The sequence below is a fragment of the Nomascus leucogenys genome, chromosome 21 (assembly GCF_006542625.1).
Source record: "Nomascus leucogenys isolate Asia chromosome 21, Asia_NLE_v1, whole genome shotgun sequence".
In the NCBI taxonomy this organism is placed as follows: domain Eukaryota; kingdom Metazoa; phylum Chordata; class Mammalia; order Primates; family Hylobatidae; genus Nomascus; species Nomascus leucogenys.
Window position 1 is genome coordinate 32,946,318 of NC_044401.1, and position 16,582 is coordinate 32,962,899.

Sequence of the window (16,582 nt, forward strand, 5' to 3'; positions counted from 1 at the left end):
ACTAAATGATTTTTTAATAAAGAAACAATGTAAATAAGTATTTCAAAAATAAAAGGCAGCTTAGATTAATTCTATCCACAATGCAGAAACTGGTTTCCCTAGATGAGAATTAATTAATTGGTACAAACACCCAAAGAGGATAGTAAATAAAAAGGGAAATACATCAACAAGCTTCAGGAAGAAAAACAAAAGAAAGAAGACTCATTTGTAATTGAGGATTAATGATAGTCCGCAGAGGTAACAATAGTTACCTAAAATAAAATAAAGTGTCCTACTGTCTTCCCAGATATCACACTGTTCCCACTTCTACGGGTAAAACTGTTAAAGGACTCCCTTTCTTAACATGTTCTTCATAAAAGCAGAGAATTATGAATGTATTTCATAACCTTCCAAGCACAAATAAAATAAATGTTCCCATTAAAACTCTTACTATAAGAAATTTCACATTACGATAAAAAGCCAACATGTTTTTTTGTTTCTCCTTTGAAAAGTACAGCTTTAGAATGCATTATAACAAAACCACACACGCACACAAACGCACACACACACAGTTTAATTAGATACGCATTACTTCCAAAAATCATAAGCAGCACCAATAATATTAGTTGTACTTTCCTAAAATAAGTGACACTTTTATAAAATATTTAATATTATGAACATGCAGAGATAAATTGCTGTTGGGAAAATTCAAGCAAATAAATCCAGTCAATAAGCCAGTATAGTACAACATTTTTAAAAAATAGTGTTTTTAACAAAAATTTTTAAAGCCTACTTAAATTTACTAACTTAGATCAAATGATTAATATATTATCCTAAATCTCAAAATGATACAAATATAGCCCTGTGGAAACGAAAAACAAATCTCCTGCCCCAGCACTGCAACATCTCAAGGAAATGAGAGGGATAAGAGATAATAAAAACAAGAAAGGACAAGTGTGGAATGTCGTAAGAATGAATGGCTTAGTCTAGAAAATATACCTCAAGGTAAAACTAGGTTAAGGAAGTTTACAGAGTATTTACAAAGAGGATTTACCGTGAAAGCAGGAAATAATATCAATAGTTTAAAAACTAATAAACAAATGTATCCACTTCGGCTTAACTAGTCTTTGAAGAACTAATGAGATTTGACCAAGGCAGCAGTGAGGTAGTGTGAGGTGAAAGAGTAGACAGCAGGGGAGAAGGATGTTTTTACTGGGATGACAGCCCAGTCAGAAGAGCATTCAGCAGCCTGGTGATGATACATACTTATCCATGTACATGCCTCACACGTTTGTGTGTGTGTGCGTGCAGGTGCATGTTGGGTGGTGACAGTGCAAAGGAGGTGAGGCTGAAAAGATTTGTGGTGCCATGTCATAAAATCAAAACATCATTAAACAGTTTGAACTCCCAATAGTTTCCGAATATGATTGAATATCATAGCACTTTGGGGATTTTTTTTAAAAAATGCTGATTCCAGGGTTTTACCCCTAGTTGGGGAATCAGTATTGGTCCACCCACCATGTCTCATGGTAGGCCAGATTTGGGAACAACTGCTACAGCCCATCAGCAATAGAAAACCAAGAAAATTTTGACATACCGTTTCCTGATAACTCTGCTTCTCCACCTGTGCCTCACGAACAACCTCCTTTGTCTCTCAGCATTCAAAATTATGATGAAGGTGAGAGGTGACAGCGTCCTGGCAGTCCTCACAGCCCTCCTTGGCGCCTCCTCTGCCTGGGCTCCCACTTTGGTGGCACTTGAGGAGCCCTTCAGCCCACCGCTGCACTGTGGAGCCCCTTTCTGGGCTGGATAAGGCCAGAGCCGGCTCCCTCAGCTTGCAGGGAGTGTGGAGGGAGAGGCGCGCGCGGGAACCGGAGCTGCGCCCGGGGGCGCTTGCAGGCCAGCTGGAGTTCCGGGTGGGCGTGGCCTTGGCGGCCCCGCACTTGGAGCCGCCGGCCCTGCCGGCCCCGGGCAATGAGGGGCTTAGCACCCGGGCTAGCGGCTGTGGAGGGTGTACTGGGTCTCCCAGCAGTGCCAGCCCACCGCGCTGCGCTCTATTTCTCGCCGGGCCTTAGCTGCCTTCCCGTGAGGCAGGGCTTGGGACCTGCAGCCCGCCATGCCTGAGCCTCTCCCCAGCCTCTGTGGGCTCCTGTGCGGCCGGAACGAGCGCTGCCCCCTGCTCCACGGCGCCCAGTCCCATTGATCACCCAAGGACTGAGGAGTGCGGGCCCACGGGGCGGGACTGGCAGGCAGCTCCACCTGCAGCCCTGGTGCGGGACCCACTGGGTGAAGCCAGCTGGGCTCCTGAGTCTGGTGGGGCCTTGGAGAACCTTTATGTCTAGCTCAGGAATTGTAAATACACCAATCAGCACCCTGTGTCTAGCCCAGGGTCTGTGAATGCACCAATCGACACTCTGTATCTACCTGCTCTGGCGGGGCCTTGGAGAACCTTTGTGCCCATACTCTGTATCTAACTGATCTGATGGGGACGTGGAGAACCTTTATGTCTAGCTCAGGGATTGTAAACGCACCAATCAGCGCCCTGTCAAAACAGACCACTGGGCTCTACCAATCAGCAGGACGTGAGTGGGGCCAGATAAGAGAATAAAAGCAGGCTGCCCGAGCCAGCACTGGCAACCTGCTCGGGTCTCCTTCCACTCTGAGGAAGCTTTGTTCTTTCGCTCTTTGCAGTAAGTCCTGCTGCTGCTCACTCTTTGGGTCCACACTGCTTTTATGAGCTGTAACACTCACCGCGAAGGTCTGCAGCTTCACTCCTGAAGCCAGCGAGACCACGAACCCACCCGGAGGAACAAAAAACTCCAGACGCGCCACCTTAAGAGCTGTAACACTCACCACTAAGGTCTGCAGCTTCATTCCTGAGCCAGCCAGACCACGAACCCACCAGAAGGAAGAAACTGAACAAATCCGAACATCAGAAGGAAGGAACAACTCCAGAAGCGCCACCTGAAAAGCTGTAACACTCACTGCGAGGGTCCGCGGCTTCATTCTTGAAGTCAGTGAGACCAAGAACCCACCAATTCTGGACACAAAGGCACCCTCTTCTGAAATTACTTTCCAGACTACTCTACCTGAAGTAGGTTGCTCTGTGTCTCTTACATTTTTTTCTTTTAGTTTGTTGTAGCATTTTACTCTGTTCAATTACTTGTTTAGTGTCTAGCACCATCCCCACTCTCATCCACATATCCACGCTCCAGTGAAACCTCCTAGACAGCAAAACATGGCTGTTGTTTTTAATTGCATATTTACCAACTCACTAGATTCACCATTGCACTGAAATTAGTGCTAATGAATTGTTACAGTTTAAAGTAAAGAAAGTTACTGTTGAAGGTTAATCATTGTATTTTTTTCATAGATACTCCAAATCCGGATGAAGTACAGTTCTGTGTCTGAGTCTGTGGTATACACACTTGACATTGATTGCTAAGCAAATAATTCCTTTGTGAAGATGCCCAGAATGAATTTTATACACATTATATGGCCCAGGTTACCTGCTGATGAATAGAAGGATGAGTAATAAAATAACTTTAAGATCAGTCTTTATTCATCAAAATTCAGCAAATATGGATTTTAAAAGGACTGGAAAAATCTTATTTAGATCTTCAAATACTTTGAAATCATTCTGTGTGTGAGCAAATATTAATTATGAACTTGATACAGTTTATAAGCACAGTTATAAATCAAGGAAGTTTAGAGCATGAAGGTGCATTGAGATTTTCTATTCAATCTATTTATTTCAAAAATGAGAAATCTGGGAACCAGAAAAATGATTAGAAAAGAGACAACCCATTAATTAATAGTAGTTAAACCTAAATTATCAAGTGGTAATTAAAGCAATTTTAAATTGAAAATGGAATATCAACCCAATATATTTTAAAATTAAAGTCTGATTCATAATAGAAAATAATTGTTTTTTAAGAAAATATAAAGTAAAATTGATTCTATTTAATAGATTATATGAAATAAATTTAAAATAGCTAAACTAAATGCAAAATATTCAAACAGAAATATCAGATGAAGTTATTTTAGATTACAACCAAGATTGTCCTATTTATTTTCATGATAAGTAAGTTTACTAATTCACAAGTGGGAAAAAAATTAGTATTATCTATTAAAAAGAAATTTTACAATCCCTGTTATGTGATATTTTATTTTAAAACGCCATCTATATAGTAATATTGATAACTTTCCAAATCTCTCTGCTGTTATATTCAACAGATACTGTGATAAGATATTTTGAAAAGATAAGTACTCTTAAAAACATAACCAGTTAGTGACATGCAACTCATGAGGCACACTGGTGAAGAGAAAATGTGCACAGTGCCTGTTAAATTTTTAAAAGACAATCTTATTAAACCAGTAGAACTTGTCTTCCCCCTTGCTAGGAAAGCAATCATCATCTATTATTCAATCAGCCAGCAGAGAAGAGAGAAATATAAAACTACTTCATCTATAATCTAGCCTGAGCAATGAACTAACAAATATTGCCAGTATGTCTAAATATTCACTAAAAATTATCGCTTCTCTAATGTTCCTGAAGTAGAAAAGCTGTTCTTTAAGAATAGCCCTTTTTCTCTATGAACAAAATAAGAACCAAAGGAGGCAAGATTTCAAGAAAAATGGTGACTATGATCACAAACCTGTGAAAATATGTAGCTGTATTTACCAACTACTATTCAGGGTAAAACATCTGAAAGTTTCTTTTGTTATTTTATGTACATAAGATTCCACTTATCCTCACTGAAACAAGTCAAATAATTCTATCAAGAAAAATAATAGAAGACCACAAAAGGGGAAAAGTAGATTATTTAATCATTTTGGGGCAAAACCAAACAGGAATAGAAGAAACCCTTATGGGAGAATCATGTAAATGGTCCAGTTTTAGAATATGTGTTCCAATATTCCTCTTTAAAGGGTATGTCAAACCTTAGTTCTCACTGGTAGGAAACACAGTACTCTTTGGAGAATGAGTGACAGCAGCAATATTAGTCCTACTCCATCTCACACTGGAAACAGAATGTATAACAATTGATACAAATTTGCTTCCCAGAGCAACGTTAGCAAAGGCGGGAAAATCTCTCCGAATTCCTTGGGGAAAAGAAGCAGCCATACCAAAACAATTGAACAGATTATATCTACTATCCAAAGGAATCGGTTTTCCTTCAATGTCTTGTCATTTCTCTACACAGCATGAGATGCAGAAAAGCAGCAATATCTTGAAGACTGAAGTGTGGAAACCTACTGGGGAGGGGACATGAAATTACTAGATATATTTGTGGCAGAATTAATTCTAACACCCAGGAGGAAGCTGCTAATGCGTTAGAGTGAGCTGTCAAGTGAAACAGGAAATTTTTTACATGCATTTTCTAATGAGTTTTAATACACCCCCAGTATTTATTTTAAGACATTCTGCTTGTCAAGGTGGAACTCCTGTTCTCATTTTCAGATAATTGACTAGTTCAAAAAGATCTTTACTCTATTTCAAAATATTAATAAACAGTCCACTTCAAGTGCAGTTCCCATTATCTGGAGGGCAGCTCATTAATTTCTTTTTTAAGCAAACTAAAATAAGAGAGGCCACTGAAATTTTGTACCTTCTATTAGTTCTATTTTCTTTCATTCTCACTCACAATTCAAATTTTATAAGTTTATCCTGTTTAAGATCCAAATACTTGGATGTTTCAAAATATACAAGTTTGATAGTAAGATTTATGCTATCTTGTATCTGTGTCTATGACATTTAGTACATGGCATTAGCTCTATATTTCTAAAATCTGCTCTTTTTTGCTGATTATCACACTAAAGGCTTTTCTTTAGTTTTCTTGCTGTGGAACATCAGAGATTAAATTCAGGAAACATATATCCCAATTTAGAATGAAATTGATTAAAATCAAGGCATCTAAACTAATTCAAATTATTAGTTAAAAAGATTCCATTTAATTACATTTTCATCAAAAGCAGATTGAAGTTTGATGGAAATATAATACGTATTCTCCATGACACAGAGATTAAATTAGTTTTATTTTAGAAGGTATAAAATAAACATTTTAAAGTTTATTTTTTGATTACCATTGCAATTATATAAGAAAACATGAAAATTATTATTTAATAGTACAATACTAAAGTCATTTTTAGTTTATATTGTAAATCCATTTGAAGTGTAAATCAGGTCAACAAGAGATTCCTGAAAACTGTGTTACAGATTCAACTTCCACTTTTTTAAGATTTAGGCTGTTCAATTCCTAAGTGATGCCTCAATTCAAATCAAATAGTCTAAAATTCATAATCAATTCACAGCAAATGAAAAATAAAGGTTGTAATTAAATAATATTTGTGTATTTCTGATATGACTCATAAGGCTGAGATCTAATTTTAAAACAATTCCATAATGAACACTAGTATAATCATTATTAAGGTGGAGAATTTTCTGAATTTTCATGTCATAGCAACGTTCGTCAGTTCTTACATTTAAAGTTCTGAATATTCAAATCTTGAAAATAAAATTATGTCATATTTATACTTTTTTAAAACTTAAAATATTATATTAATGTATTCCATCCCTTATATTGATAAGTCATTTATAGAATTATACTACTTGTTATGAGCTTTTTTAAATAATTAAGTGCCTTTAAATAAAAATTTAAAAAATTATTTTTAGTACCAAATAATTGGAAATTATTATTTGGTTTTTATTAACTCTGTCCTTTAAGTCTTTCTAGGTTTTCTTAAATGGAATATTTCCAATTTATTTAGAATGAGAATATATGCAAAATGACTTTAAAGATCATATATACTTAATTAATGGTGCTATTAATAAAAGCAAAAAAAGGGTGATCATAATGTTGGTTAGGTTGTTTTTCATTTATCTGTTTTTGTTTGTTGGTTTTGATTTGCTTAGGACTACCGTGAGTATTTATAAGTGAGTTTATTCCCCAAAACTTTTAAAGGTAGGATAGTAAAGCACAGTGTTGATTGCCCAAGATTTATTTTACTTTGAAAAAAATAGAAATTAACTACTATAACAAATGTCTAGAACTTTGGAAACAAGTTGTGTACCGGAAACAGGGGTTTGGATATAGAGTTTCCATGTGTGTGTGTTTGTGTGTGTGTGTGTGTGTGTGTATGACTGAGAGAGAGACAGAGAGAGACAGAGACAGAGAGAGAGAATGTGTGTACGTATGCTCTTATGAACTCTCCACTGATACTGATATTTCTTGAAATACTTTTTTCTTTCTAATAGTATGTCTTTAAGAAAAAGTTCTAACAGAAGACCTAATCCTGTTGCTACTATTCTGCAGATTCAGAAGGGAAAAAAGTATGAACTATGCAAATCAACAATCAAGTAATAAAAAGTATATATATATATATATATATATATATATATATAAAATCAACTACATTGCAATACCGAACACAAATAGACTGTATTTTACTCATATTATATGTATCTATGTTTTTCACAGCTTCATCAATGTGCGTAAGATGTACTAGGAAGTAGGACTTACATTTAGATTGCATGAATAAAGGAGTAAATAAAGCCCTCTTTGGTGACATTCAACTAGACTTTCCATGACTGTCAACTGTAATCAGTTCACAGGCTGTCAGTTACTACTACCCGGATGCATTCTTCAATAGACTTTAAGGAAATAGGATAGTTAGGAATACTCCCGATGTTGAGATGTCTGTCCTATTTTGACTTAATGAAAAATATAACTGTTTTTCCCCAAATGTTACATAAAACTATATCCTTTCTTATTCAAATAAGCAAATATTGAAAGGATATCTAGTATTGCCAGTTAGTATCATTAATATGAAGCTCTGGTGTAATTTATATATAATTCACACCATTTGCATGCATCCCTGCCATGGACTGTACTGTTGCGTATTTAATAAATGGTCTCTCTTGAATGGTGAATAATTGGCAATGAAGATTCTATGTTTTTATTGACAAAGGTACATTTTCATCACGAGAAACATTTTAATAATAAATACTATGCTGGAGATACATAGTTTTCAATAGAAACTACTTCTTTTAGATGGCTATGAAAATCACAAGGAAAGTATGCCTTAATTTAGAAATATTTATTTTTAAAGCAACATTTTATTAACAATTGTCTTTTATTTCTGATAGGGAGTCTTTGTTATCATTATTAAAGATTAACAGTTCTTCAGTGTCTGTTCTGGTTCAGTAAGAATTTGTGCATTCTGGTTAGAAGTACACTCATGTATGGCTATTTTTTGGATGGGATTATTTATATTATATTTTAACTGGTTATTGTTAATATAAGTAATAGTACTGATTTGAATATGTTGATCTTGTGTCTATTCACTTTATATTCTTGTTAATTCTAAGTTTGATCATTGATTTTCTTGAAATTTTGAGGCTAACATATCATTTAATAAACACTTTTATTATAGGCATGAACCACCGCACCAGGCCCATAAAATATTCTTACATCATAAAATGAGAATTCCAATATAAAATGAACATTTTTAGCTATCATGTAATATTCAAAGACTGGTATCTGTATCCTTGGCTTGAAATATCAGCAAAATAGGAATTATGGGAATGATAAACATTTTCAATTAATAATTTGTGTAAAAATACTTAAAGTTCAAAATAAATATTTTTAAACAAAACACTTTTATGTACCATAAGGTAACTCCAAGGAAGTGTGTTCTGAATTGTTACAGATAGGACATATTTTGGGATATTTTAAGCAAGAATGCAAAACCAGTATTTGTTTTAAGAAGGGCTGAGAGCGATGACTCACACCTGTAATCCCAGCAATTTGGGAGATCCAGGCGGGTGGATCACCTAAGGGCAGGAGTTCGAGACCAGCATGGCCAACCTGGTGAAACCTGTCTCTACTAAAAATACAAAAAATTAGCCGAGCATGGTGGTGGGCGCCTGTAATCCCACTTAGGAGGCTGAGGCAGGAAAATCACTTGAACCCGGGAGGCAGAAGTTGCAGCGAGCCAAAATCGCGCCATTGCACTCCAGCCTGGGCGACAGAGCGAGACGCTAATGAAATAAAATAAAATAAAATAAAAGAACCAATAAAATCCTGGAGAGTACAAAAAAGTATGCACATTTAACTGGGATCTTTGGGAATGTGACACAGGAAATCAGATCAGAAAAACTGAAATCGAGAATTACTGAAATTAAAGTAGCGTGAGATATGAAGGCAAAGAACTGACTTTTATCCTTGGCTCTCCTTTTAACTATTTATATACTTATGGGTTCGTAATTTTTTTCTTCTGGACTATATTTACCCTGTTTATAGAATAATAGCTGAAACACAAGTGTATTAGCCCATGTTCACGCTGCTTATAAAGACATACCTGAGACTGGGCAATTTACAAAAGAAAGGTTTATAGGACTTACAGTTCCACATGGCTGGAGAGACCTCACAATTGTGGCAGAAGATGAAAAACATGTCTCACATGGTGGCAGATGAGAGAAGAGAACTTGTGCAGGGAAACTCACATTTTTAAAACCATCAGATCTGGTGCCACTCACTATCATGAGGGCAGTACAGGAAAGACTCACCCCCATAATTCAATCACCTCCCACCAGGTTCCTCCCACGACATATGGGAGTTACAATTCAAGATTAGATTTGGATGGAGACACAGCCAAACCATATCAACATGATTATATTTGTCACCAGGAATCAATATTTTTTTGATTTACTTGTCTACTCTTTAGTGTCAGTTATCATTATTTAAACAGTAAAATATCCACAGAGAAAAGAAATCACACAAAAATTAATCATTCTCTGATATCTTTCACTTCCTTTACTTCAGTGAATTCATAAGACTTTAGAGAAATGCATAGTTTTTTTTTTTCTTTTTTTTTGCTAGATCTTTAACAGGCTACCACTATGCAGATGCATTCTTATTTTTATTTTTATTCATTTTTTTTTTTTTGAGACATAGTCTCTGTCTGTCGCCCAGGCTGGAGTGCAGGGGCGCGATCTCGGCTCACTGCAAGCTCCGCCTCCCGGGTTCACGCCATTCTCCTGCCTCAGCCTCCCGAGTAGCTGGGACTACTGGCGCCAGCCACCACGCCCAGCTAATTTTTTGTATTTTTAGTAGAGATGGGGTTTCACCATGTTAGCCAGGATGGTCTTGATCTCCTGACCTCGTGATCCGCCCGCCTCGGCAGATGCATTCTTGAATAGACCTTAAGGAAATTCAATAATTAAGAATACTATATATTTTTAGTATATATAATGTATAGTATAGAATACTATATAATTCTATATTGTTTTGCATAATATTTTTCTGTATTATATATAAATGCTATATATTTCTATAATTGTTCCATAAAATTTATATAAAATATCAGTCCACAAAGTTTAAACAAGTATAATAGAACACAATTATAATCTAAATCTATAAACAATCAGATATAAGCACCAATACTACATTTAAAATCATTTTAGCTGGACGCGGTGGCTCATGCCTATAATCCCAGCACTTTGGGAGGCTGCAGTGGGCAGATCACCTGAGGTCAGGAGTTCGAGACCAGCCTGACCAACATGGAGAAACCCCATCTCTACAAAAAAATACAAAATTAGCCGGGCGTGGTGGCTCATGCCTGTAATCCCAGCTACTTGGTAGGCTGAGGCAGGAGAATCGCTTGAGCCCAGGAGACAGAGGTTGTGGTGAGCCAAGATAGTGCCACTGCACTCCAGCCTGGGCGACAAGAGCAAAATTCTGTCTCAAAAAAAAAAAAAAAGTCATTTTAACAACAACAACAAAAAATTCACATATCAAAGAGATCTCAAAATTTGTTGCCTATGTACACTCAAAAGTAGATATATATGTATATATATGTGTGTATGCATACATATATATGCATGCATACACACGTGTATACACACATGTGTGCATGCATACACACATATATATCTGTGCATACATACACACACATATATATACAAATACATCTACATATACATGTATGTATACATAACCTCCCAGATTTTTTTTTATATTTTCTTGAACTAGGAAGATCCTTTTTTTAATGTAAATAGCTTAGAATTTTTATGTCTGCTAAATTTATAATAAATTTTAGTTTTATTACCTGAACAAACTAGTTTTACACTTCATAAAATTTACAGATTTACAGTAAAATAACTTTTCCCATAGTTTATATACATGTGCATTAGTGCACACATATATAGCAGAGAAAAAGACAGAATATAATAATTCCATTCAAAGAATCTGTGGGAAATGTTTGCTGCACCAATTTAAGACTAATCAATTCAACTGTATTTTAAGTGTGACAAGGCTTTTGAAAAATGTCTAATACCTACCATCAGGAAAATTCTACAGTAAAATATTTTATGAAAAAGCAAAATTTTCTGGAGAAAATGCAAGTGTATTGAAAAACAACCCCACATGTTAAGGCTACTGCAAAAATGCTCCATCTTTAGGATGCCTGTTAATCATCACATTTCTAGAAACAAGATGTGAACCATTCAGTAAAGGAGGGCTTCAGTTACTGTGTATTAAAAGGCATCAGTGGCAGCAATTCACTGTATCAAAACTGCTTTATTCTAGTTTGTTTTTGATTAAATTATGCTACATTTTCTGCTACTGTTTATCTGTAAACAAACAACTCTGTCTTGTTCAACTTTGAACATTTAAGTGTGGACATTATGATTATTGTAAAACATGTTAATGACAAAGAAAAAAACCTCGGGAAACAAATGGTATCACATCTTGAAAAACAGATTCTATATTTAAATAGTAACTAACATCAAAGTTTATAAAGTTAGTATATTCTAATATAATCATTTAATTAATAATTTTTATGACTGTCCTGATGTGTATCCTGAATTTGTGTAAAATCGAAGGTTTCATAAAATATGTGTTTAAAAATGAAAGTTCTGTAACAGCACAGGAAGATCCCATAACAAAAAACATTTCAGAAAATGTAAGTTTCAAATTAATGGTTATCCTTAGATGACATTTTCTGCTGTTGTTTATGTATTTTTTCACTGCAAATATGCTGTTTGGATTTTACCAAGTATTTCCTTAGATTTGACGGATGAGCATGTTTGTGCATAATAAGTGTACTCACATATAAGTTGTTGACAGGGTTTGAGTTTCATCTGTTTAAGAAATCTGTCAATATATTCTGTTCATTTATAACATTTGCCCACAATGAATTTAAGAGCTTATCTGCACCAGAGATTCTCAACCTGACTTGCACATTAGAATTACATGGAAACTTTCAAAAACCTGATGGCTGAGGATTACCCTCACACCGATTCATTCTGTAACTCTGCAAGTAGGGCCTGGGCATCAGTATTTTTAAACCTTCAGAGATAATTATACTGAGCACTGTTTAAAACCAAAGATCTATACACTATATTTACTTCCTTTTTTTCAGCATCTATATGAAGTTAACTAATAATAACCAATAACTTAGAACCATAAACTGCTATTCTATTATCAAGAACAAACCAGTTTAATATATTCAGTTTTAAGAATCTTGTAATTAGAGACATATTTGATTATCTGTTGGACACTCTTCAAGGCTATGAAAGTATTTTAAAGTTAGTCACCTTCTATATATTGCTGATACCCATTCTAAAGAGAATTCATGTCTAAGTGTAATGTCCTCCAAAGCATTCATGACTTGTGTTATTTTCATTACAAAAGATGAGAAGTAATTAAAATAACCAATTATTAATGACTTCTTAGTGTAAGGCATTTCACTAGGGGATATATTGCATATATCATTTCACTTAATTTTCACAACAGTCCTGTGGAGATATTAAATGCAAAAGTAAAGTAAGTTGCTTAGTGACAAACAATGCTTTGCAAATTGCAGGGACTGAATTTCTGATTAGGTGTGCCTGAATTCAAAAGTCATATCTTTAAGGCCCGTATCTTTTTGACCTGTGAAACCCTGTTAACATCACTATTTCAATATGTACTTATAATTAAACCTGAATAAAAATTTTCACTGTGACCCTTAAAATGTTATAATTGAAAACATTAGATACAAGCAAATTCAATCCATTCCCGTGTTCAATGAAAAAAATCTAAGACTCTGAAATTCTAAAAGCACATTTAAAATGCAAAATAGAGATAAAACCATAAAGCATTTCTTCTCACCATCCATCCTGTGTTCTTTCTACTGCCCCACAATGTCCACTCTCATTTGTGATGAATTAGTACTGCATTTCTTTAACAGATGACACTGTTTAAAAAATTACCTTGCAAAGGTGAAGGCATCAGTGGATACTAAGAAGAGAAAGTGCTAGATATACACCAAAGAACTATCACTTAAGGAATAATTAATTTGTATAATAACTTTCACCTGAGCAGTCCAGTGATCTCATGAATAAAAATGCTAATGTTCACATTTATATAGATTTGGTTTATATTCACAGAGACATGAAGAGCCCTTAACTGACCTTTTGTTACAATATCGGGCTATTATAATTTGATTTCAAACTAGTGTACATTTAAAAGTAAATACTGTTGTGCTTCTCAAATCTTACAGACCATATCAATAACATAGATCCAGGTAACATGCAGCTTCCAATTCAGTATCTCTGGGATAGGGCCTGAGATACTACATTTTTAACACGTTTCCAGGTAATTCCAGTGTTACTCAAAAAGTGCTCTATGAGTCTCACTCCAGCTAGCAAGTAACAGAAATGTATCAGTCTATTCCATAATATCATTAACCGTAACTCTTATTAAAATTATTTCAAAAATATAAAAATGTTAATAGGGTGCAAGCAGGTGTCTGCAATGGAAAATGTACCCTGCTACAGAGGACAACCAGTGATAAGAAGCAAATAATTCTGGAAATACATCAAATTCTTAAAACCTGTCATAAAACTCGATAATGGACATACTGCCAAAATATGCATATAAAATGTGTAAGAGAATTGCCACTTTAATTTAAAATGGAAGCACTTAGTGCATGCAAGTTTTTAATAAATCCTACTTGATGATGACACCAACTTTCTAATAATGTGGATGATGATAGAGGGAAAGTAAGGCATGCATGCAATTTCATTTTATTAACTTGATGATATGTCTGAAAACAGATTTTTCATGACTTGGAAAAGAAAGTTTCCATGGACTACGTTGGAATAACAAGCATGCCGCATGAATAGTTTCATGTCCTTGATCTATACGCTGTGATTAAGCCCTAACATGTGGTTTTTAAAGTTCTATGAACAGTCCATTGAACTCTCAGTTTTAAGACTACATAGTTCTTTCTCATTTATCCAAACCTTGCATAGCTAGCTCTGCTTGCCTTTTAGTTCATTATTACAAGTAAGAATGCATTGAATGAAAATGAATAGAATGATGGCCCGGTGGGGTCATGGCAGAAGTACAGTGACAGGACCCATCAAATTCAATAGTTTAAAACACTTTCAGTGCATTAGGGACAAAATGAAAACCCTTTCAGCACTTGATATTAAGTATATTAAACTTCTATTTATAAGGCCACAGCTACTGCATGCTGTGGTAGTCATAATCATTTTTCACAGCAGCAAAGCCTCTCAAATATTTAATATTTCTCAAGATCCATACAGACTTGAGGCTATTTACTCAAGTACATCAAGCATCAAAAAGAGAAGCAATTGTTTCATGTTTTTAAGTAGTGTTTCCTAGCAAGTCTCATTTATCATCCAGAGTACTTGCACGTCCTTTACCAAGTTAGTCTAGGTCTATACATTTGGTGGCCAAAATGGTCACAAGAGCTCTTCTAGCTGGATTCTAATCAAAAGCATTCAAGGATTTCCAAACATGACATAGGAACAAAGATCGCATTTCTCCTTTTCGACTAGTACCAACTTTGTTTCAAACAATTTTAATAACCTCATAACTGCTCTACTGAAGCCAGGCTTTTCCTCTTTAATCCATGCCATATAATTCATAAGACTAGCCTTCCTAATGGGGAATTCCGTGGCTCACCTACTCAAAGCCCTTAATCATCCCTTGTCACCTATGGAATTAAACACAAAATGTCTAAGCCTTAGCAAAGCCATGTCATAGATCCCCCAATCATATTTCCAGAATTATTTCGCAGTTCATTGAAGTCGTCATTTACTACAAGCCTTATATTTTTCCTCCTTTCCACTTTCTCCGGCTGCTGCCTGTACTCAGAGAAAGTTTTCTGTCTCTGCCAATTCAAATAATTCCCATCGCTCACACCTATTTTAAATACCGTCTCCTCTCATCCCCCATGAAACTTTTTCTGATCCTCCAATTAGATAAGCTTTAAAATTTATCTTCCTTTCTTCTTGTTTTAAGTCCTTGCACTCTTATGACACTGTTTTTATTTCAAAGAAACTTTATTATATCTGCCTTACATATAATAGGCTCTCGGTAAATACTGATGACAACAAATTTTAAGGATACACTTCTTAAGGTAGATGATTAGTGTGATAATTAAATAAAGCATTTTGAAATTACTTAGCTCTTTTAACAGAAGAAATATCACAGAAGGTTCTTTGCAATCATGAGGACTACAGGAATCTGTTCTGTTAAAATAAGAAATTCAATTAACTAAAAACATTTCCATCTGAAAAGAGACCTCAGATTTTGATTGGTTGTACTAATTAAACATGAGGGTGGCAGCCATTCCAGATGGTAAAGACATATTTATACAAAGTTTTACATAGTCAGAAAACTTCATTGTAGGGAGGGACATTTAAGTTCATCTAGTTTAAGCCAGCATCTGAATCATTTTTTCTAAAAACAATTCTCTGATTCCAAACTCTACTTAATCCCCTCCAAGAACTGGGTATTCACTATTTGTAGAATGGACCTTTTTGCTTGAGGAACAAATTTAATTTCTAGAATATTCTTCTTTATACGATGTCTCTATGGCTCATTTGCCAAAAATTATTCTCTTGTATGGGAGTCACTCATCCATTTTTCACCACAGAGCCTTAAATGTTCAAAAACTATGGTTGTGGTCATCACAAGTGTTGTCTTCTAACTTAACACTCCCAGTTCTTTCAATTATTTGTCATATTTTATTTCCTTCAAATTCTTGGTCACTTGTCCTGTATGTGCTTTCCAGTTTATCAATATAATTTTAAAATACAGTCCCCAACTGCAGGGATGGGACAAGGAGAACAAAGTAGAGAGAGCATGATCACAGCTTGGTGACAGTGTATTACATTCTTATTCATCCAAAATTCCCATTACTATTTTTGACAGTTTTATGATATAGTTAACTACTTTTGATCTTATAGTAACTTCAAACTTTTGCTTTAGCTCTGAACATTTTCACCCTCATTATATAAGTTAAATAATTTTTTACTAGTTTGGCAAATACTTTGCCTATCATTAGCAATTTTGAATCATATTTTTGATATTCCACTGGAAAATCTTTGATACTGGTATTTGTCTTCTAGAATCTTAAAAATGTGATTTGTTTCTTTAGTACAGTACTGGTCTCTTCATATTAACCAAAGTTTTGCATTAAGAGCCAAATGAGCTATTCTAAATTGTGCCAAAGAAGCTTACTGTAGCTATTCAGTGAAATTAGAACAAACAAGAAAATTTGTCACTACATATAATGCAGC

The 16,582-nt window shown here is 35.0% G+C and overlaps 1 protein-coding gene across 3 annotated transcripts in view; it reads right to left on the minus strand.

Annotated features, from left to right (window-relative positions):
• Window positions 1–16,582, minus strand: part of CADM2 (cell adhesion molecule 2) — a 1,106,513-nt gene that overhangs the window by 995,762 nt on the left and 94,169 nt on the right. The gene's annotated exons all lie outside the window — the stretch shown is intronic.